This window comes from Pseudophryne corroboree, chromosome 8 (assembly GCF_028390025.1).
Source record: "Pseudophryne corroboree isolate aPseCor3 chromosome 8, aPseCor3.hap2, whole genome shotgun sequence".
In the NCBI taxonomy this organism is placed as follows: domain Eukaryota; kingdom Metazoa; phylum Chordata; class Amphibia; order Anura; family Myobatrachidae; genus Pseudophryne; species Pseudophryne corroboree.
In genome coordinates this window covers 165,197,219-165,217,812 of record NC_086451.1, presented here as the reverse complement: position 1 = coordinate 165,217,812, position 20,594 = coordinate 165,197,219, and the positions used below count along the sequence as shown (strand labels likewise).

The following is a 20,594-nucleotide window of genomic DNA, read 5'->3' as shown; positions in this document are numbered from 1 at the left end:
AGTTCATGATTTATAGTGTAGGCTGGCCTGTGCTGTAGTTCTTGAACTGTACTATACCGACAGCATTTGTATTGTGTTTTGGCTGTGCTGCAACACGGTACTTATGTGTGTAATGTTTATGTATGTTTTTTTGCTTCTTTATGTCAATAAAGACTGCTTTTTCAATCCAATATCTGAAAACAATCAATGTTTATCTTTGATGGCAATAGAAGTGGTATGATATTTGCTGCTTTTGAAAGGCAATATCTGATATGTCCCCTATCTGGGAACCATATATTAAATGGCTTTTCAGAAAAGGGAGATGGGAGAAGAGCTTTCAGTACTTGTAGGACCAATGCTCATTTCCTATTCTAGCCTCCAAAAACAGATTCAGTTGCATTTTCCAGCGTGTTTTGGATGCGCCTTTGCAAATGTCTTACATCGACAAACTTATTTAGTACTATTTTGCAAATAGGGTTACATTGTTGCAACATTGTGTTCCCTAATTGTTTGATTTTTTAAATGCAACAATTGATAAAGACACCTGATAACTGCTCTGTGGAGTCTTATTTTGTGTCTACTTCTTATCTACATTTAATTCTCTACCTCTAATCAAGGCATTTTTAAATGCTGGGGGCTGCCAGGACGTGAGGCCTACCTAGACTTTAGATCTGAATTTGAATGTACAAAGGGAGATGGTAGAAGAGCTTTCAGTACTTGTAGGACCGATGCACATTTCCTATTCTAGCCTCCAAAAACAGATTCAGTTGCATTTTCCAGCGTGTTTTGGATGCGCCTTTGCAAATGTCTTACATCGACAAACTTATTTAGTACTATTTTGCAAATAGGGTTACATTGTTGCAACATTGTGTTCCCTAATTGCTTGATTTTTTAAATGCAACAATTGATAAAGACACCTGATAACTGCTCTGTGGAGTCTTATTTTGTGTCTACTTTTTATCTACATTTAATTCTCTACCTCTAATCAAGGCATTTTTAAGTGCTGGGGGCTGCCAGGACGTGAGGCCTACCTAGACTTTAGATCTGAATTTGAATGTACTTGTGAACTAACTTAATTTCCTACTTCTACATTCATTCCTAAATTCACTACTTACATGAATCCTGTAGTTGGGCATTTTGGGACTTCGATTGTGGGCATTGTTTTGTGTCCAGACCAGCAGCAGGTGGTGTGCATTTGCTGGAAAGGCATCGAAGACCTCCGATATGCTGCATCTCCTGATGTGTGTCTCCCTCAAGTGGCTGTCAGCAAATGCCTGCTAGACACCCCATTCCAAGCTGATTGTGACATCACGGTACATGCATCATAGAACAGGCATGCTAGAACATGGGTCTTCAACCTGCGACCCTCCAGCTGCTGTGGAACTACACATCCCAGCATGCCCTGCCTCAGTTTTAGCATACCTTAATAGCAAAACTGTGGCAGGGCATGCTGGGATGTGTAGTTTCACAGCAGCTGGAGGGCCACAGGATGAAGACCCATGTGCTAAAGCCAAGCCGCAGGTACATTGAATGCTAGCAAGCTGAATATTTAAATCCTTTTTATTCCGCAGCATTCCAATGTGGAAGATTCCATGGAACCAGAGAACCTTCCATTGAGAAGGACATGCTGCCTGGATGACTACACTGTGCAAATTAAATCACGGAGCCAGTTGGCTTGTGGGTGGCTCTGGTCACTGGGTGGTTGGGTGGGTGGTGTGTCAGAGGTGGAGCACATGCAAATGATTGTGTATCATCCAGCTAGTGAGAGAGAAAACTCATGCAGGAGTGTGCCTGCTTGTCAGTGGGTTATGCACCTTTCCAGACGTCAAATCTACATGGAGCAGCTGGAGAGGACAAGAGCAGGTTTGCAAAATATAGACAGAAGAGCTCTCCAGCCTAGTTTGCTGTCTGTTTCCACTTCTCTTTTCTTGAGCCGCTCCCTTCTATGCCCTTGCGCACTATCCTGACTTCTCCCATCTGCTTACTTTGTGCCTTCCAACGCACAATGCGAACTACAGGTAGTGCTGCAGGGCCCACACCCTTTTACTTGCCATACAGAGCAGCTCTGGAGCTGTTACAGTGCCCAGCTTCTGCAAGAAATCAGCTTGAATGCTTCAGGGGCTGGGGCATAGCCAACATGAGCCCCACACCGAAGGAGGGTGGAGGTGTTTAATGCGAACTAGGGGTCATCCAAGCGCCGCAAAAGGCCGCCATGCCCTGCACGCCCCTTTTCTCTTTTCATATGCAGACGAGGGTTGAAGCCAACTTTGACCCACTGCTTGGATGACATCACCATATGCAAATCCATCTGCTGCAGGCCTTCCCCCAGGAATGCTTGCACTAGTTGTTGCATTTGGTTTGTTGTTTGGGGGTGCTTCAGTATTAGGCAGCCTTCTGCCCTCCCATGTTCATCTGAAAATATGTGTTCTCCCTGCAGTTGTTGTCCCCAGATGAGAGTTCCCTTGTGCTGCCTCAGTTGAATCTTCTTAACTTGACAGAGATGTGCCTGAGCAGCGGCCCTCCCCAGCCCTATCCCAAATCATACTTATTTTGCATAGGAGATACCATGGTCATGAAGATTGTTCTCCCAGGGTGAGGTTCATTCATTGCATTCTGGGTATGCTGACCCCTGTGATTTCCCCAAATGTGGGAAACTTGACTGCATTATTTGTGGTAGTGGGGGACTGTGTTTGTGCTTTCCTCTGGTCAGCTCTGGTAAAAGTCAGATTTCTTTGTCTCAGATCTTCCTCTAGCCTTGTTCTTCTTTCGAGAGTTCCCTTGTGCTGCCTCAGTTGGATCTCCTTCACTTGACAGGGGGGTGCCCAAGCAGCGACCCTCCCCAGCTCTAGCCCAACTCCTACTTACCTGCCAGGTGAGATACTATGATCATGTAGGTGCTTCTCTCAGGGCAAGGCTCACCTATTGCACTCTGGGTGTGCTGCCCCTGTGATTTCCCCAAATGTGGGAAACTTGACTGCATAATTTGTGTTTCCACTGGTCGGCTTTCATATAATTCAGATCTATTTGTCTCAGGTCTCTCTCCAGCCTAGTTTGCAGTCTGTTTCCACTTCTTTTTTTTTGAGCCCCTCACTTCTATACCCCTGTGCACTATCCTGATTTCTCCTCCTGTCTGCTTACTTTGTGCCTTCCAATGCACAATGCAAACTACAGGTAGTGCTGCAGGGCCCACAAACTTTTACTTGCATTACAGAGCAGCTCTGGAGCTGTTACAGTGCCAAGCTGCTGCAAGAAATCAGCTTGAATGCTTCAGGGGCTGGGGCATTGCCAACATGAGCCCCACACCGAAGGAGGGTGGGGTGTTTAATGCGAACTAAGGGTCATCCAAGCGCCGCAAAAGGCCGCCATTCCCTGCATACCCCTTTTCTCTTTTCATATGCAGATGAGGGTTCCAGCCAACTTTGGCCCACTGCTTGGATGACATCACTGTATGCAAATCCGTCTTCTGCAGACCTTCCCCCAGGAATGCTTGTACTAGTTGTTGCATTTGGTTTGTTGTTTGGGGGTGCTTCAGTATTAGGCAGCCTTCTGCCCTCCCATGTTCATCTGAAAATATGTGTTCTCCCTGCAGTTGTTGTCCCCAGATGAGAGTTCCCTTGTGCTGCCTCAGTTGAATCTCCTTAACTTGACAGAGATGTGCCTGAGCAGCGGCCCTCCCCAGCCCTATCCCAAATCATACTTATTTTGCATAGGAGATATCATGGTAATGAAAACTGTTATCCCAGGGTGAGGTTCATTCATTGCATTCTGGGTATGCTGACCCCTGTGATTTCCCCAAATGTGGGAAACTCGACTTCATTATTTGTGGTAGTGGGGGACTGTGTTTGTGCTTTCCTCTGGTCAGCTCTGGTAAAAGTCAGATTTATTTGTCTCAGATCTTCCTCTAGCCTTGTTCTTCTTTCGAGAGTTCCCTTGTGCTGACTCAGTTGGATCTCCTTCACTTGACAGGGAAGTGCCCGAGCAGCAACCCTACCCAGCTCTAGCCCAACTCCTACTTACCTGCCAGGTGAGATACTATGATCATGAAGGTGCTTCTCCCTGGGCAAGGCTCACCCATTGCACTCTGGGTGTGCTGCTCTTGCGATTTCCCCAAATGTGGGAAACTTGACTGCATAATTTGTGTTTCCCCTGGTCGGCTCTCGTATAATTCAGATCTCTTTGTCTCAGGTCTCTCTCCAGCCTAGTTTGCTGTCTGTTTCCACTTCTATTTTCTTGAGCCGCTCCCTTCTATGCCCTTGCGCACTATCCTGACTTCTCCCGTCTGCTTACTTTGTGCCTTCCAACGCACAATGCAAACTACAGGTAGTGCTGCAGGGCCCACGCCCTTTTACATGCTTTACAGAGCAGCTCTGGAGCTGTTACAGTGCCCAGCTGCTGCAAGAAATCAGCTTGAATGCTTCAGGGGCTGGGGCATAGCCAACATGAGCCCCACCCCGAAGGAGGGTGGAGGTGTTTAATGTGAATTAGGGGTCATCCAAGCGCCGCAAAAGGCCGCCATGCCCTGCACATCCCTTTTTTCTTTTCATATGCAGACGAGGGTTGAAGCCAACTTTGACCCACTGCTTGGATGACATCACCATATGCAAATCCATCTGCTGCAGGCCTTCCCCCAGGAATGCTTGCACTAGTTGTTGCATTTGGTTTGTTGTTTGGGGGTGCTTCAGTATTAGGCAGCCTTCTGCCCTCCCATGTTCATCTGAAAATATGTGTTCTCCCTGCAGTTGTTGTCCCCAGATGAGAGTTCCCTTGTGCTGCCTCAGTTGAATCTCCTTTACTTGACAGAGATGTGCCTGAGCAGCGGCCCTCCCCAGCTCTATCCCAAATCATACTTATTTTGCATAGGAGATACCATGGTCATGAAGATTGTTCTCCCAGGTTGAGGATCATTCATTGCATTCTGGGTATGCTGACCCCTGTGATTTCCCCAAATGTGGGAAACTTGACTGCATTATTTGTGGTAGTGGGGGACTGTGTTTGTGCTTTCCTCTGGTCAGCTCTGGTAAAAGTCAGATTTCTTTGTCTCAGATCTTCCTCTAGCCTTGTTCTTCTTTCGAGAGTTCCCTTGTGCTGCCTCAGTTGGATCTCCTTCACTTGACAGGGGGGTGCCCGAGCTGCGACCCTCCCCAGCTCTAGCCCAACTCCTACTTACCTGCCAGGTGAGATACTATGATCATGTAGGTGCTTCTCCCAGGGCAAGGCTCACCCATTGCACTCTGGGTGTGCTGCCCCTGTGATTTCCCCAAATGTGGGAAACTTGACTGCATAATTTGTGTTTCCCCTGGTCGGCTCTCGTATAATTCAGATCTCTTTGTCTCAGGTCTCTCTCCAGCCTAGTTTGCTGTCTGTTTCCACTTCTCTTTTCTTGAGCCGCTCCCTTCTATGCCCTTGCGCACTATTCTGACCTCTCCTGTCTGCTTACTTTGTGCCTTCCAACGCACAATGCAAACTACAGGTAGTGCTGCAGGGCCCACACCCTTTTACATGCTTTACAGAGCAGCTCTGGAGCTGTTACAGTGCCCAGCTGCTGCAAGAAATCAGCTTGAATGCTTCAGGGGCTGGGGCATAGCCAACATGAGCCCCACACCGAAGGAGGGTGGAGATGTTTAATGCGAATTAGGGGTCATCCAAGCGCAGCAAAAGGCCGCCATGCCCTGCACGCCCCTCTTCTCTATTCATATGCAGATGAGTGTTGAAGCCAACTTTGACCCACTGCTTGGATGACATCACCATATGCAAATCCATCTGCTGCAGGCCTTCCCCCAGGAATGCTTGCACTAGTTGTTGCATTTGGTTTGTTGTTTGGGGGTGCTTCAGTATTAGGCAGCCTTCTGCCCTCCCATGTTCATCTGAAAATATGTGTTCTCCCTGCAGTTGTTGTCCCCAGATGAGAGTTCCCTTGTGCTGCCTCAGTTGAATCTCCTTTACTTGACAGAGATGTGCCTGAGCAGCGGCCCTCCCCAGCTCTATCCCAAATCATACTTATTTTGCATAGGAGATACCATGGTCATGAAGATTGTTCTCCCAGGGTGAGGTTCATTCATTGCATTCTGGGTATGCTAACCCTTGTGATTTCCCCAAATGTGGGAAACTGGACTGCATTATTTGTGGTAGTGAGGGACTGTGTTTGTGCTTTCCTTTGATCAGCTCTGGTAAAAGTCAGATTTCTTTGTCTCAGATCTTCCTCTAGCCTTGTTCTTCTTTTTAGAGTTCCCTTGTGCTGCCTCAGTTGGATCTCCTTCACTTGACAGGGGGGTGCCCGAGCAGCGATCCTCCCCAGCTCTAGCCCAGCTCCTACTTACCTGCCAGGTGAGATACTATGATCATGAAGGTGCTTCTCCCAGGGCAAGGCTCACCCATTGCACTCTGGGTGTGCTACTCCTGCGGTTTCCCCAAATGTTGGACACTTGACTGCATAATTTGTGTTTCACCTGGTCGGCTCTCGTATAATTCAGATCTCTTTGTCTCAGGTCTCTCTCCAGCCTAATTTGCAGTCTGTTTCCACTTCTCTTTTCTTGAGTTGCTCCCTTCTATGCCCTTGCGCACTATCCTGACTTCTCCCGTCTGCTTACTTTGTGCCTTCCAACGCACAATGCAAACTACAGGTAGTGCTGCAGGGCCCACACCCTTTTACTTGCCTTACAGAGCAGCTCTGGAGCTGTTACAGTGCCCAGCTGCTGCAAGAAATCAGCTTGAATGCTTCAGGGGCTGGGGCATAGCCATCATGAGCCCCACACCGAAGGAGGGTGGAGGTGTTTAATGCAAACTAGGGGTCATCCAAGCACCGCAAAAGGCCGCCATGCCCTGCATGCCAATTTTATCTTTTCATATGCAGACGAGGGTTGAAGCCAACTTTGACCCACTGCTTGGATGACATCACCATATGCAAATCCATCTGCTGCAGGCCTTCCCCCAGGAATGCTTGCACTAGTTGTTGCATTTGGTTTGTTGTTTGGGGGTGCTTCAGTATTAAGCAGCCTTCTGCCCTCCCATGTTCATCTGAAAATATGTGTTCTCCCTGCAGTTGTTGTCCCCAGATGAGAGTTCCCTTGTGCTGCCTCAGTTGAATCTCCTTTACTTGACAGAGATGTGCCTGAGCAGCGGCCCTCCCCAGCCCTATCCCAAATCATACTTATTGTGCACAGGCGATACCATGGTCATGAAGATTGTTCTCTCAGGATGAGGTTCATTCAATGCATTCTGGGTATGCTGACCCCTGTGATTTCCCTAAATGTGGGAAACTCGACTGCATTATTTGTGGTAGTGCTTTCCTCTGGTCAGCTCTGGTAAAAGTCAGATTTCTTTGTCTCAGATTTTCCTCTAGCCTTGTTCTTCTTTCGAGAGTTCCCTTGTGCTGCCTCAGTTGGATCTCCTTCACTTGACAGGGGGGTGCCCGAGCAGCGACCCTCCCCAGCTCTAGCCCAACTCCTACTTACCTGCCAGGTGAGATACTATGATCATGAAGTTGCTTCTCCCTGGGTAAGGATCACCCATTGCACTCTGGGTGTGCTGCCCCTGTGATTTCTCCAAATGTGGGAAACTTGACTGCGTAATTTGTGTTTCCCCTGGTCGGCTCTCATATAATTCAGATCTCTTTGTCTCAGGTCTCTCTCCAGCCTAGTTTACTGTCTGTTTCCACTTCTTTTTTCTTGAGCCCCTCCCTTCTATACCCTTGTGCACTATTCTGACTTCTCCTCCCGTCTGCTTACTTTGTGCCTTACAATGCACAATGCAAACTACAGGTAGTGCTGCAGGGCCTACACCCTTTTACTTGCCTTACAGAGCAGCTCTGGAGCTGTTACAGTGCCCAGCTGCTGCAAGAAATCAGCTTGAATGCTTCAGGGGCTGGGGCATGGCCAACATGAGCCCCACACATAAGGAGGGTGGGGGTATTTAATGCGAACTAGGGGTCATCCAAGCGCCGCAAAAGGCCGCCATGCCCTGCATACCCCTTTTCTCTTTTCATATGCAGATGAGGGTTCCAGCCAACTTTGGCCCACTGCTTGGATGACATCACCGTATGCAAATCCGTCTTCTGCAGACCTTCCCCCAGGAATGCTTGTACTAGTTGTTGCATTTGGTTTGTTGTTTGGGGGTGCTTCAGTATTAGGCAGCCTTCTGCCCTCCCATGTTCATCTGAAAATATGTGTTCTCCCTGCAGTTGTTGTCCCCAGATGAGAGTTCCCTTGTGCTGCCTCAGTTGAATCTCCTTTACTTGACAGAGATGTGCCTGAGCAGCGGCCCTCCCCAGCCCTATCCCAAATCATACTTATTTTGCATAGCAGATACCATGGTCATGAAGATTGTTCTCCCAGGGTGAGGTTCATTCATTGCATTCTGGGTATGCTGACCCCTGTGATTTCCCCAAATGTGGGAAACTTGACTGCATTATTTGTGGTAGTGAGTGACTGTGTTTGTGCTTTCCTCTGGTCAGCTCTGGTAAAAGTCAGATTTCTTTGTCTCAGATCTTCCTCTAGCCTTGTTCTTCTTTCGAGAGTTTCCTTGTGCTGCCTCAGTTGGATCTCCTTCACTTGAGAAGGGGGTGCCCGAGCAGCGACCCTCCCCAGCTCTAGCCCAACTCCTACTTACCTGCCAGGTGAGATACTATGATCATGAAGGTGCTTCTCCCAGGGCAAGGCTCACCCATTGCACTCTGGGTGTGCTGCTCCTGCGATTTCCCCAAATGTGGGAAACTTTACTGCATAATTTGTGTTCCCCTGGTCGGCTCTCGTATAATTCAGATCTCTTTGTCTCAGGTCTCTCTCCAGCCTAGTTTGCTGTCTGTTTCCACTTCTCTTTTCTTGAGCCCCTCCCTTCTATGCCCTTGCGCACTATCCTGACTTCTCCCGTCTGCTTACTTTTTGCCTTCCAACGCACAATGCGAACTACAGGTAGTGCTGCAGGTCCCAAACCCTTTTATTTGCCTTACAGAGCAGCTCTGGAGCTGTTACAGTGCCCAGCTGCTGCAAGAAATCAGCTTGAATGCTTCAGGGGCTGGGGCATAGCCAACATGAGCCCCACACCGAAGGAGGGTGGAGGTGTTTAATGCGAGCTAGGGGTCATCCAAGCGCCGCAAAAGGCTGCCATGCCCTGCACGCCCCTTTTCTCTTTTCATATGCAGACGAGGGTTGAAGCCAACTTTGACCCACTGCTTGGATGACATCACCATATGCAAATCCATCTGCTGCAGGCCTTCCCCCAGGAATGCTTGCACTAGTTGTTGCATTGTGTTTGTTGTTTGGGGGTGCTTCAGTATTAGGTAGCCTTCTGCCCTCCCATGTTCATCTGAAAATATGTGTTCTCCCTGCAGTTGTTGTCCCCAGATGAGAGTTCCCTTGTGCTGCCTCAGTTGAATCTCCTTTACTTGACAGAGATGTGCCTGAGCAGCGGCCCTCCCCAGCCCTATCCCAAATCATACTTATTTTGCATAGGAGGTACCATGGTCATGAAGATTGTTCTCCCAGGGTGAGGTTCATTCATTGCATTCTGGGTATGCTGACCCCTGTGATTTCCACAAATGTGGGAAACTCGACTGCATTATTTGTGGTAGTGGGGGGCTGTGTTTGTGCTTTCCTCTGGACAGCTCTGGTAAAAGTCAGATTTCTTTGTCTCAGATTTTCCTCTAGCCTTGTTCTTCTTTCGAGAGTTCACTTGTGCTGCCTCAGTTGGATCTCCTTCACTTGACAGGGGGCTGCCCGAGCAGCGACCCTCCCCAGCTCTAGCACATGTAAGTTTGTTTTTATTTTACTACATTGTGGTTTGTGGCTCTTTACCATGTAATGCATGTCTTTTAACAGTAGTCAAGTCTTCCAATGTGCTTGTTAGTGAAACCCAATACATAGCTTTATTTTATTTTGTTTCTTCAAATATTGAATGCATATGTCTTATAACTTTTTTTTTCAATATGTAAACATTTTTATTATAAGATTTTCAATGACACAAGTACATCCAAGTTGCAGATTATGGGTTGTGAAGGACAAATCAACCATATAAACAATTTAAGCAATTTAAATTGCATGCAGGTAGTAGAATATCAAACTCCTTGGATGAGAGTTGGTCGTAATAAACTAGGATAGAAAAGAATAAAGTAGAAAATAAGATTTTAAACCTACCGGTAAATCTTTTTCTCGTAGTCCGTAGAGGGTGTTGGGGACTCCGAAAGGACCATGGGGATAGACGGGCTCCGCAGGAGACATGGGCACTTTAAGAAAGACTTTAGTTCTGGGTGTGCACTGGCTCCTCCCTCTATGCGCCTCTATGCCACAGTTAGAGAAACTGTGCCCAGAGGAGACTGACAGTATGAGGAAAGGATTTTGTTAATCCAGGGCAAGATTCATACCAGCCACACCAATCACACCGTATAACTTGTGATAAACTACCCAGTTATGAGTACGAAAAAACAACATACTGTAGCATCAGTGCAGGACCGATGCAACTATAACATAACCCTTATTGAAGCAATAACTATATACAAGTATTGCAGAAGTAGTCCGCACTTGGGACGGGCGCCCAGCATCCTCTACGGACTACGAGAAAAAGATTTACCGGTAGGTTTAAAATCTTATTTTCTCTAACGTCCTAGAGGATGCTGGGGACTCCGTAAGGACCATGGGGATTATACTAAAGCTCCAAAACGGGCGGGAGAGTGCGGATGACTCTGCAGCACCGATTGAGCAAACATGAGTTCCTCCTCAGCCAGGGTATCAAACTTATAGTATTTTGAAAAGGTGTAGTGCCGAGACCCCTCGGGCAGCCGCCCAAGAAGAGCCCACTTTCCTCGTGGAATGGGCCTAGACCGATTTCGGTAACTGCAATCCAGCCATAGAATGCGCTTGCTGAATCGTGTTACAAATCCAGCGAGCAATAGCCTGCTTTGAAGCAGGGGCACCAATCTTGTTGGTTGCATACAGGACAAACAGCGCTTCAGTTTTCCTGACTCTAGCCGTCCTGGCCACGTAAATTTTCAAAGCCCTGACCACATCAAGTAACTCGGAATCCTCCAAGTCACGCGTAGCCAAAGGCACCACAATAGGTTGGTTCATATGAAAAGAAGAGACCACTTTTGGTAGGAATTGAGGATGGGTCCGCAATTCCGCTCTATCCACATGGAACACCAAATATGGGCTTTTATGTGACAAAGCCGCTAATTCCGACACTCGCCTAGCCGAAGCCAAGGCTAATAACATGACCACCTTCCACGTGAGATATGTTAACTCCACCGTTTTAAATAGCGAGCAATCAACTCAGAATGACCCCCATAGTGTATTGCAAAAAAATATCTGTAAATCCAATGGTACCGTAAGTGCGGTATATACTCGCACTTCTTTGCGGGGCGAGAACATCTCCCCTAAGTGAAGTCAGCCCTATGAATAGAGTTTGTGTGATCCCTGTGCAGCAGTCACAGAAAGCGTTCATCTCTGCAGTTTGTCACTCAAATTACATTGTTGCATTTTTTCTAGAAGTGGATCTGAGAGCTGTTACCCGCAGACCAGCTACAATAATTATCCTGGGATAGTGCGCAAGGGCATAGAAGGGAGCGGCTCAAGAAAAGAGAAGTGGAAACAGACAGCAAACTAGGCTGGAGAGAGACCTGAGACAAAGAGATCTGAATTATACGAGAGCCGACCAGGGGAAACACAAATTATGCAGTCAAGTTTCCCACATTTGGGGAAATCGCAGGAGCAGCACACCCAGAGTGCAATGGGTGAGCCTTGCCCTGGGAGAAGCACCTTCATGATCATAGTATCTCACCTGGCAGGTAAGTAGGAGTTGGGCTAGAGCTGGGGAGGGTCGTTGCTCGGGCACCCCCCTGTCAAGTGAAGGAGATCCAACTGAGGCAGCACAAGGAAACTCTCGAAAGAAGAACAAGGCTAGAGGAAGATCTGAGACAAAGAAATCTGACTTTTACCAGAGCTGACCAGAGGAAAGCACAAACACAGTCCCCCACTACCACAAATAATGCTGTCAAGTTTCCCACATTTGGGGAAATAACAGGGGTCAGCATACCCAGAATGCAATGAATGAACCTCACCCTGGGAGAACAATCTTCATGACCATGGTATCTCCTATGCAAAATAAGTATGATTTGGGATAGGGCTGGAGAGGGCCGCTGCTCAGGCACATCTCTGTCAAGTAAAGGAGATTCAACTGAGGCAGCACAAGGGAACTCTCATCTGGGGACAACAACTGCAGGAGGTACACATATTTTCAGATGAACATGGGAGGGCAGAAGGCTGCCTAATACTGAAGCACCCCCAAACAACAAACCAAATGCAACAACTAGTGCAAGCATTCCTGGGGGAAGGCCTGCAGCAGATGGATTTGCATATGGTGATGTCATCCAAGCAGTGGGTCAAAGTTGGCTTCAACCCTCGTCTGCATATGAAAAGATAAAATTGGCATGCAGGGCATGGCGGCCTTTTGCGGTGCTTGGATGACCCCTAGTTTGCATTAAACACCTCCACCCTCCTTCGGTGTGGGGCTCATGATGGCTATGCCCCAGCCCCTGAAGCATTCAAGCTGATTTCTTGCAGCAGCTGGGCACTGTAACAGCTCCAGAGCTGCTCTGTAAGGCAAGTAAAAGGGTGTGGGCCCTGCAGCACTACCTGTAGTTTGCATTGTGCGTTGGAAGGCACAAAGTAAGCAGACGGGAGAAGTCAGGATAGTGCGCAAGGGCATAGAAGGGAGCAACTCAAGAAAAGAGAAGTGGAAACAGACAGCAAATTAGGCTGGAGAGAGACCTGAGACAAAGAGATCTGAATTATACGAGAGCCGACCAGGTGAAACACAAATTATGCAGTCAAGTGTCCAACATTTGGGGAAACCGCAGGAGTAGCACACCCAGAGTGCAATGGGTGAGCCTTGCCCTGGGAGAACAATCTTCATGACCATGGTATCTCCTATGCAAAATAAGTATGATTTGGGATAGGGCTGGGGAGGGCCGCTGCTCAGGCACATCTCTGTCAAGTAAAGGCGATTCAACTGAGGCAGCACAAGGGAACTCTCATCTTGGGACAACAACTGCAGGGAGAACACATATTTTCAGATGAACATGGGAGGGCAGAAGGCTGCCTAATACTGAAGCACCCCCAAACAACAAACCAAATGCAACAACTAGTGCAAGCATTCCTGGGGAAGGCCTGCAGCAGATGGATTTGCATATGGTGATGTCATCCAAGCAGTGGGTCAAAGTTGGCTTCAACCCTCGTCTGCATATGAAAAGAAAAAAGGGATGTGCAGGGAATGGCGGCCTTTTGCGGCGCTTGGATGACCCCTAATTCGCATTAAACATCTCCACCCTCCTTCGGTGTGGGGCTCATGTTGGCTATGCCCCAGCCCCTGAAGCATTCAAGCTGATTTCTTGCAGCAGCTGGGCACTGTAACAGCTCCAGAGCTGCTCTGTAAAGCATGTAAAAGGGTGTGGGCCCTGCAGCACTACCTGTAGTTTGCATTGTGCGTTGGAAGGCACAAAGTAAGCAGACAGGAGAGGTCAGAATAGTGCGCAAGGGCATAGAAGGGAGCGGCTCAAGAAAAGAGAAGTGGAAACAGACAGCAAACTAGGCTGGAGAGAGACCTGAGACAAAGAGATCTGAATTATACGAGAGCCGACCAGGGGAAACACAAATTATGCAGTCAAGTTTCCCACATTTGGGGAAATCACAGGGGCAGCACACCCAGAGTGCAATGGGTGAGCCTTGCCCTGGGAGAAGCACCTACATGATCATAGTATCTCACCTGGCAGGTAAGTAGGAGTTGGGCTAGAGCTGGGGAGGGTCGCAGCTCGGGCACCCCCCTGTCAAGTGAAGGAGATCCAACTGAGTCAGCACAAGGGAACTCTCGAAAGAAGAACAAGGCTAGAGGAAGATCTGAGACAAAGAAATCTGACTTTTACCAGAGCTGACCAGAGGAAAGCACAAACACAGTCCCCCACTACCACAAATAATGCAGCCAAGTTTCCCACATTTGGGGAAATCACAGGGGTCAGCATACCCAGAATGCAATGAATGAACCTCAACCTGGGAGAACAATCTTCATGACCATGGTATCTCCTATGCAAAATAAGTATGATTTGGGATAGAGCTGGGGAGGGCCGCTGCTCAGGCACATCTCTGTCAAGTAAAGGAGATTCAACTGAGGCAGCACAAGGGAACTCTCATCTGGGGACAACAACTGCAGGGAGAACACATATTTTTAGATGAACATGGGAGGGCAGAAGGCTGCCTAATACTGAAGCACCCCCAAACAACAAACCAAATGCAACAACTAGTGCAAGCATTCCTGGGGGAAGGCCTGCAGCAGATGGATTTGCATATGGTGATGTCATCCAAGCAGTGGGTCAAAGTTGGCTTCAACCCTCGTCTGCATATGAAAAGAAAAAAGGGATGTGCAGGGCATGGCGGCCTTTTGCGGCGCTTGGATGACCCCTAATTCACATTAAACACCTCCACCCTCCTTCGGTGTGGGGCTCATGTTGGCTATGCCCCAGCCCCTGAAGCATTCAAGCTGATTTCTTGCAGCAGCTGGGCACTGTAACAGCTCCAGAGCTGCTCTGTAAAGCATGTAAAAGGGTGTGGGCCCTGTAGCACTACCTGTAGTTTGCATTGACGTTGGAAGGCACAAAGTAAGCAGACAGGAGAGGTCATAATAGTGCGCAAGGGCATAGAAGGGAGCGGCTCAAGAAAAGAGAAGTGGAAACAGACAGCAAACTAGGCTGGAGAGAGACCTGAGACAAAGAGATCTGAATTATACGAGAGCCGACCAGGGGAAACACAAATTATGCAGTCAAGTTTCCCACATTTGGGGAAATCGCAAGAGCAGCACACCCAGAGTGCAATGGGTGAGCCTTGCCCTGGGAGAAGCACCTTCATGATCATAGTATCTCACCTGGCAGGTAAGTAGGAGTTGGGCTAGAGCTGGGTAGGGTCGCTGCTCGGGCACTTCCCTGTCAAGTGAAGGAGATCCAACTGAGTCAGCACAAGGGAACTCTCGAAAGAAGAACAAGGCTAGAGGAAGATCTGAGACAAATAAATCTGACTTTTACCAGAGCTGACCAGAGGAAAGCACAAACACAGTCCCCCACTACCACAAATAATGAAGTCGAGTTTCCCACATTTGGGGAAATCACAGGGGTCAGCATACCCAGAATGCAATGAATGAACCTCACCCTGGGATAACAGTCTTCATTACCATGATATCTCCTATGCAAAATAAGTATGATTTGGGATAGGGCTGGGGAGGGCCGCTGCTCAGGCACATCTCTGTCAAGTAAAGGAGATTCAACTGAGGCAGCACAAGGGAACTCTCATCTGGGGACAACAACTGCAGGGAGAACACATATTTTCAGATGAACATGGGAGGGCAGAAGGCTGCCTAATACTGAAGCACCCCCAAACAACAAACCAAATGCAACAACTAGTACAAGCATTCCTGGGGGAAGGTCTGCAGAAGACGGATTTGCATACAGTGATGTCATCCAAGCAGTGGGCCAAAGTTGGCTGGAACCCTCATCTGCATATGAAAAGAGAAAAGGGGTATGCAGTGAATGGCGGCCTTTTGCGGCGCTTGGATGACCCTTAGTTCGCATTAAACACCCCCACCCTCCTTCGGTGTGGGGCTCATGTTGGCAATGCCCCAGCCCCTGAAGCATTCAAGCTGATTTCTTGCAGCAGCTTGGCACTGTAACAGCTCCAGAGCTGCTCTGTAATGCAAGTAAAAGTTTGTGGGCCCTGCAGCACTACCTGTAGTTTGCATTGTGCATTGGAAGGCACAAAGTAAGCAGACAGGAGGAGAAGTCAGGATAGTGCACAAGGGTATAGAAGGGAGGGGCTCAAAAAAAAAGAAGTGGAAACAGACTGCAAACTAGGCTGGAGAGAGACCTGAGACAAAGAGATCTGAATTATATGAAAGCCGACCAGTGGAAACACAAATTATGCAGTCAAGTTTCCCACATTTGGGGAAATCACAGGGGCAGCACACCCAGAGTGCAATGGGTGAGCCTTGCCCTGGGAGAAGCACCTTCATGATCATAGTATCTCACCTGGCAGGTAAGTAGGAGTTGGGCTAGAGCTGGGGAGGGTCGCTGCTTGGGCACCCCCCTGTCAAGTAAAGGAGATCCAACTGAGGCAGCACAAGGGAACTCTCGAAAGAAGAACAAGGCTAGAGGAAGATCTGAGACAAATAAATCTGACTTTTACCAGAGCTGACCAGAGGAAAGCACAAACACAGTCCCCCACTACCACAAATAATGAAGTCGAGTTTCCCACATTTGGGGAAATCACAGGGGTCAGCATACCCAGAATGCAATGAATGAACCTCACCCTGGGATAACAGTCTTCATTACCATGATATCTCCTATGCAAAATAAGTATGATTTGGGATAGGGCTGGGGAGGGCCGCTGCTCAGGCACATCTCTGTCAAGTAAAGGAGATTCAACTGAGGCAGCACAAGGGAACTCTCATCTGGGGACAACAACTGCAGGGAGAACACATATTTTCAGATGAACATGGGAGGGCAGAAGGCTGCCTAATACTGAAGCACCCCCAAACAACAAACCAAATGCAACAACTAGTGCAAGCATTCCTGGGGGAAGGCCTGCAGCAGATGGATTTGCATATGGTGATATCATCCAAGCAGTGGGTCAAAGTTGGCTTCAACCCTCGTCTGCATATGAAAAGAGAAAAGGGGCGTGCAGGGCATGGCGGCCTTTTGCGGTGCTTGGATGACCCCTAGTTCGCATTAAACACCTCCACCCTCCTTCGGTGTGGGGCTCATGTTGGCTATGCCCCAGCCCCTGAAGCATTCAAGCTGATTTCTTGCAGAAGCTGGGCACTGTAACAGCTCCAGAGCTGCTCTGTATGGCAAGTAAAAGGGTGTGGGCCCTGCAGCACTACCTGTAGTTCGCATTGTGCGTTGGAAGGCACAAAGTAAGCAGATGGGAGAAGTCAGGATAGTGCGCTAGGGCATAGAAGGGAGCGGCTCAAGAAAAGAGAAGTGGAAACAGACAGCAAACTAGGCTGGAGAGCTCTTCTGTCTATATTTTGCAAACCTGCTCTTGTCCTCTCCAGCTGCTCCATGTAGATTTGACGTCTGGAAAGGTGCATAACCCACTGACAAGCAGGCACACTCCTGCATGAGTTTTCTCTCTCACTAGCTGGATGATACACAATCATTTGCATGTGCTCCACCTCCGACACACCACCCACCCAACCACCCAGTGACCAGAGCCACCCACAAGCCAACTGGCTCCGTGATTTAATTTGCACAGTGTAGTCATCCAGGCAGCATGTCCTTCTCAATGGAAGGATCTCTGGTTCCATGGAATCTTCCACATTCGAATGCTGCGGAATAAAAAGGATTTAAATATTCAGCTTGCTAGCATTCAATGTACCTGCGGCTTGGCTTTAGCACATGGGTCTTCATCCTGTGGCCCTCCAGCTGCTGTGAAACTACACATCCCAGCATGCCCTGCCACAGTTTTGCTATTAAGGTATGTTAAAACTGAGGCAGGGCATGCTGGGATGTGTAGTTCCACAGCAGCTGGAGGGTCGCAGGTTGAAGACCCGTGTTCTAGCATGCCTGTTCTATGATGCATGTACCGTGATGTCACAATCAGCTTGAAATGGGGTGTCTAGCAGGCATTTGCCGACAGCCACTTGAGGGAGATGCAGCATATCGGAGGTCTTCGATGCCTTTCCAGCAAATGCACACCACCTGCTGCTGGTCTGGACACAAAACAATGCCCACAATCGAAGTCCCAAAATGCCCAACTACAGGATTCATGTAAGTAGTGAATTTAGGAATGAATTTAGAAGTAGGAAATTAAGTTAGTTCACAAGTACATTCAAATTCAGATCTAAAGTCTAGGTAGGCCTCACGTCCTGGCAGCCCCCAGCACTTAAAAATGCCTTGATTAGAGGTAGAGAATTAAATGTAGATAAAAAGTAGACACAAAATAAGACTCCACAGAGCAGTTATCAGGTGTCTTTATCAATTGTTGCATTTAAAAAATCAAGCAATTAGGGAACACAATGTTGCAACAATGTAACCCTATTTGCAAAATAGTACTAAATACGTTTGTCGATGTAAGACATTTGCAAAGGCGCATCCAAAACACGCTGGAAAATGCAACTGAATCTGTTTTTGGAGGCTAGAATAGGAAATGTGCATCGGTCCTACAAGTACTGAAAGCTCTTCTACCATCTCCCTTTTCTGAAAAGCCATTTAATATATGGTTTCCAGATAGGGGACATATCAGATATTGCCTTTCAAAAGCAGCAAATATCATACCACTTCTATTGCCATCAAAGATAAACATTGATTGTTTTCAGATATTGGATTGAAAAAGCAGTCTTTATTGACATAAAGAAGCAAAAAAACATACATAAACATTACACACATAAGTACTGTGTTGCAGCACAGCCAAAACACAATACAAATGCTGTCGGTATAGTACAGTTCAAGAACTACAGCACAGGCCAGCCTACACTATAAATCATGAACTGCACTATACATTTAAACTATACAATAATACAACAGTTAATAAGGCTATGTGTGTGGAGTGTAAGAGGGTGAGGGAATCACAAGACCAAAGCTTTATTGTAACACAGACACATATAAGGGGAGGGGCAATAAATAGAAAGGTATCCTTTACTATAGAATGTAGTCCAATCCGACCTCTGTGCTCTTCCACAACTGAAAAACGGATAGTGTTCCCAAGCCTTCCATCCTGGAATTAGTGATGGGTAGTTCATGAATGATTAGTTCAAAATGAACTAATCTTCAAAGTGAACTAGTTCGTTCAGTTCACAGCTTTGGCAAAGATTAGTTCATCAGGAAGGAGGAGTCAGACACAGACAGAATAGAGCCAGCATTAGGCTTCTCACTGTCTCATTCACTGGATTTTCACTTCCTGAATCTGATGCTGTGAAATGAAAGTTAAAAGTACAACACAGCCCAGCAATCAGATCTAATAAAAAATAGCATCTGCACTGCCTAGCCAAAGTGTATGGGGTAAATTTACTAAGGTGGGAGATTTTTTAGAATTGGTGATGTTGCCCATAGCAACCAATCCGATTATATTTATTATCTGCTAGAAGCAGCTAGATAAATGGTAAGTAGAATTTGATTGGTTGCCATGGGCAACATCACCAGTTCTAAAAATCTCCCACCTTAGTAAATTTACCCCTATGTGTGTCTGTGAGTGAGCATGTGTGGTCATGCTGCTCACCTTTCTGTGATACAATCACTGTCCTATTAGTCCAGATGTCCAAACACTTGCTGCTACTTCTGGTACTACTGGTTCCTGTGCATATTGCTGTGCTAAATATTCTGCTGGGTGTTGTGTAGGTGCTGCTGCAGCACTGTTTTTATTCAGCTCTCACTCAGCAGTACTCATGAGTCAGTACATCTCTGCTGCCACAGGGGTCACTGCTGTGTTCAGACATGGATTGGACTCACTCTGTGGAGCTGAGTGAACTGCATTGTCCTGACGACTCACGAGTCACTCTCCTTGCAAGTAGTTCAGTAGTTCAGCAAGTAGTTCAGTAGTTCAGTGATTCATTACAGTTCACTGATCAGTTCACTGACTCAATGACTCATACAGCCATACGAGTCAGTGCAGTACTTCTCAGCTACCATGTGTGGTACTGCTGTGCTCAGGCATATGCATTGTATGGAGCTGATACTGAACTGCATATAGCCATGATTAATTCACCTAGCATATTAGGTGGTCACAAGGTACACTGTCACTACCAATCAACCAAAGACAAATTCTGAGTGCTGCATGCTATCCTGTAGGGCAGGCATGTCCAAACTGCGGCCCTCCAGCTGTTGTGAAACTACATATCCCAGCATGCCCTGACACAGTTTTGCTGTCAGATGTCAGAGAATGCTAAAGCTGTGTCAGGGCATGCTGGGATATGTAGTTTCTCAACAGCTGGAGGGCCGCAGTTTGGACATGCCTGCTGTAGGGACTGATTACTCTACACAAGACATAGGGGGATATGTATGTCTGTCTGATGAACCTTCAGTCTTGAAATAATTAAAAATATGATGGTACATATACTTAGGTAGTTCTATAGAAGTGATGTTGCCCATAGCAACCAATGTGTGTGTGTGTGTGTGTGTGTGTGTGTGTGTGTGTGTGTGTGTGTGTGTGTGTGTGTGTGTGAGTGAATACTGAATTCTCATGAGTCAGTTTACCTCAGTTGCCACAGGGGTCACTGCTGTGCTCATGGAGTCAGTGGTGGACTCTATGAAGCTGATTGAACTGCATTGTCCTGACGACTCACGAGTCACTCTCCTTGCAAGTAGTTCAGTAGTTCAGCAAGTAGTTCAGTAGTTCAGTGATTCATTACAGTTCACTGATCAGTTCACTGACTCAATGACTCATACAGCCATACGAGTCAGTGCAGTACTTCTCAGCTACCATGTGTGGCACTGCTGTGCTCAGGCATATGCATTGTATGGAGCTGATGCTGAACTGCATATAGCCATGATTCATTCCTCCAGTATATTAGGTGACAAGCTACACTCCCAATCAGCTAAAGACACAGTGCTGAGTGCTGCATGCTATCCTGTAGGCGCAGGCATGTCCAAACTG

At 47.4% G+C, this 20,594-nt stretch overlaps 20 non-coding genes and 2 pseudogenes across 20 annotated transcripts; 13 read left to right on the top strand and 9 right to left on the bottom strand.

Moving 5' to 3' along the window:
- The first annotated feature begins 2,520 nt into the window (after window positions 1-2,520).
- Window positions 2,521-2,684, top strand: LOC134950497 (U1 spliceosomal RNA). The gene has a single exon (XR_010183406.1). It is a non-coding gene; the product is annotated as a U1 spliceosomal RNA (small nuclear RNA).
- A 152-nt stretch (window positions 2,685-2,836) lies between these two features.
- On the top strand, window positions 2,837-2,999 carry LOC134952789 (U1 spliceosomal RNA). The gene has a single exon (XR_010185212.1). It is a non-coding gene; the product is annotated as a U1 spliceosomal RNA (small nuclear RNA).
- A 673-nt stretch (window positions 3,000-3,672) lies between these two features.
- LOC134951923 (U1 spliceosomal RNA) lies at window positions 3,673-3,836 on the top strand. The gene has a single exon (XR_010184569.1). It is a non-coding gene; the product is annotated as a U1 spliceosomal RNA (small nuclear RNA).
- Window positions 3,837-3,988: 152 nt separating this feature from the next.
- On the top strand, window positions 3,989-4,151 carry LOC134952153 (U1 spliceosomal RNA). The gene has a single exon (XR_010184737.1). It is a non-coding gene; the product is annotated as a U1 spliceosomal RNA (small nuclear RNA).
- Window positions 4,152-4,822: 671 nt separating this feature from the next.
- LOC134951523 (U1 spliceosomal RNA) lies at window positions 4,823-4,986 on the top strand. Its single transcript, XR_010184247.1, has one exon. It is a non-coding gene; the product is annotated as a U1 spliceosomal RNA (small nuclear RNA).
- A 152-nt stretch (window positions 4,987-5,138) lies between these two features.
- Window positions 5,139-5,301, top strand: LOC134952523 (U1 spliceosomal RNA). Its single transcript, XR_010185028.1, has one exon. It is a non-coding gene; the product is annotated as a U1 spliceosomal RNA (small nuclear RNA).
- A 671-nt stretch (window positions 5,302-5,972) lies between these two features.
- Window positions 5,973-6,136, top strand: LOC134951603 (U1 spliceosomal RNA). The gene has a single exon (XR_010184312.1). It is a non-coding gene; the product is annotated as a U1 spliceosomal RNA (small nuclear RNA).
- Window positions 6,137-6,288: 152 nt separating this feature from the next.
- LOC134953006 (U1 spliceosomal RNA) lies at window positions 6,289-6,451 on the top strand. The gene has a single exon (XR_010185356.1). It is a non-coding gene; the product is annotated as a U1 spliceosomal RNA (small nuclear RNA).
- A 671-nt stretch (window positions 6,452-7,122) lies between these two features.
- On the top strand, window positions 7,123-7,277 carry LOC134953625 (U1 spliceosomal RNA; annotated as a pseudogene).
- Window positions 7,278-7,422: 145 nt separating this feature from the next.
- Window positions 7,423-7,564, top strand: LOC134953435 (U1 spliceosomal RNA; annotated as a pseudogene).
- Window positions 7,565-8,259: 695 nt separating this feature from the next.
- Window positions 8,260-8,423, top strand: LOC134951820 (U1 spliceosomal RNA). The gene has a single exon (XR_010184489.1). It is a non-coding gene; the product is annotated as a U1 spliceosomal RNA (small nuclear RNA).
- Window positions 8,424-8,575: 152 nt separating this feature from the next.
- On the top strand, window positions 8,576-8,736 carry LOC134952680 (U1 spliceosomal RNA). The gene has a single exon (XR_010185152.1). It is a non-coding gene; the product is annotated as a U1 spliceosomal RNA (small nuclear RNA).
- Window positions 8,737-9,408: 672 nt separating this feature from the next.
- Window positions 9,409-9,572, top strand: LOC134951052 (U1 spliceosomal RNA). The gene has a single exon (XR_010183863.1). It is a non-coding gene; the product is annotated as a U1 spliceosomal RNA (small nuclear RNA).
- Window positions 9,573-11,597: 2,025 nt separating this feature from the next.
- Window positions 11,598-11,760, bottom strand: LOC134952009 (U1 spliceosomal RNA). Its single transcript, XR_010184635.1, has one exon. It is a non-coding gene; the product is annotated as a U1 spliceosomal RNA (small nuclear RNA).
- Window positions 11,761-11,912: 152 nt separating this feature from the next.
- On the bottom strand, window positions 11,913-12,076 carry LOC134951195 (U1 spliceosomal RNA). Its single transcript, XR_010183981.1, has one exon. It is a non-coding gene; the product is annotated as a U1 spliceosomal RNA (small nuclear RNA).
- A 671-nt stretch (window positions 12,077-12,747) lies between these two features.
- On the bottom strand, window positions 12,748-12,910 carry LOC134953081 (U1 spliceosomal RNA). The gene has a single exon (XR_010185416.1). It is a non-coding gene; the product is annotated as a U1 spliceosomal RNA (small nuclear RNA).
- A 670-nt stretch (window positions 12,911-13,580) lies between these two features.
- On the bottom strand, window positions 13,581-13,743 carry LOC134952522 (U1 spliceosomal RNA). Its single transcript, XR_010185027.1, has one exon. It is a non-coding gene; the product is annotated as a U1 spliceosomal RNA (small nuclear RNA).
- A 152-nt stretch (window positions 13,744-13,895) lies between these two features.
- Window positions 13,896-14,059, bottom strand: LOC134951426 (U1 spliceosomal RNA). Its single transcript, XR_010184169.1, has one exon. It is a non-coding gene; the product is annotated as a U1 spliceosomal RNA (small nuclear RNA).
- Window positions 14,060-14,729: 670 nt separating this feature from the next.
- LOC134952272 (U1 spliceosomal RNA) lies at window positions 14,730-14,892 on the bottom strand. The gene has a single exon (XR_010184832.1). It is a non-coding gene; the product is annotated as a U1 spliceosomal RNA (small nuclear RNA).
- Window positions 14,893-15,044: 152 nt separating this feature from the next.
- LOC134951867 (U1 spliceosomal RNA) lies at window positions 15,045-15,208 on the bottom strand. Its single transcript, XR_010184526.1, has one exon. It is a non-coding gene; the product is annotated as a U1 spliceosomal RNA (small nuclear RNA).
- Window positions 15,209-15,882: 674 nt separating this feature from the next.
- On the bottom strand, window positions 15,883-16,045 carry LOC134952201 (U1 spliceosomal RNA). The gene has a single exon (XR_010184775.1). It is a non-coding gene; the product is annotated as a U1 spliceosomal RNA (small nuclear RNA).
- Window positions 16,046-16,197: 152 nt separating this feature from the next.
- Window positions 16,198-16,361, bottom strand: LOC134951865 (U1 spliceosomal RNA). Its single transcript, XR_010184525.1, has one exon. It is a non-coding gene; the product is annotated as a U1 spliceosomal RNA (small nuclear RNA).
- Between the last annotated feature and the right edge of the window lie 4,233 nt (window positions 16,362-20,594).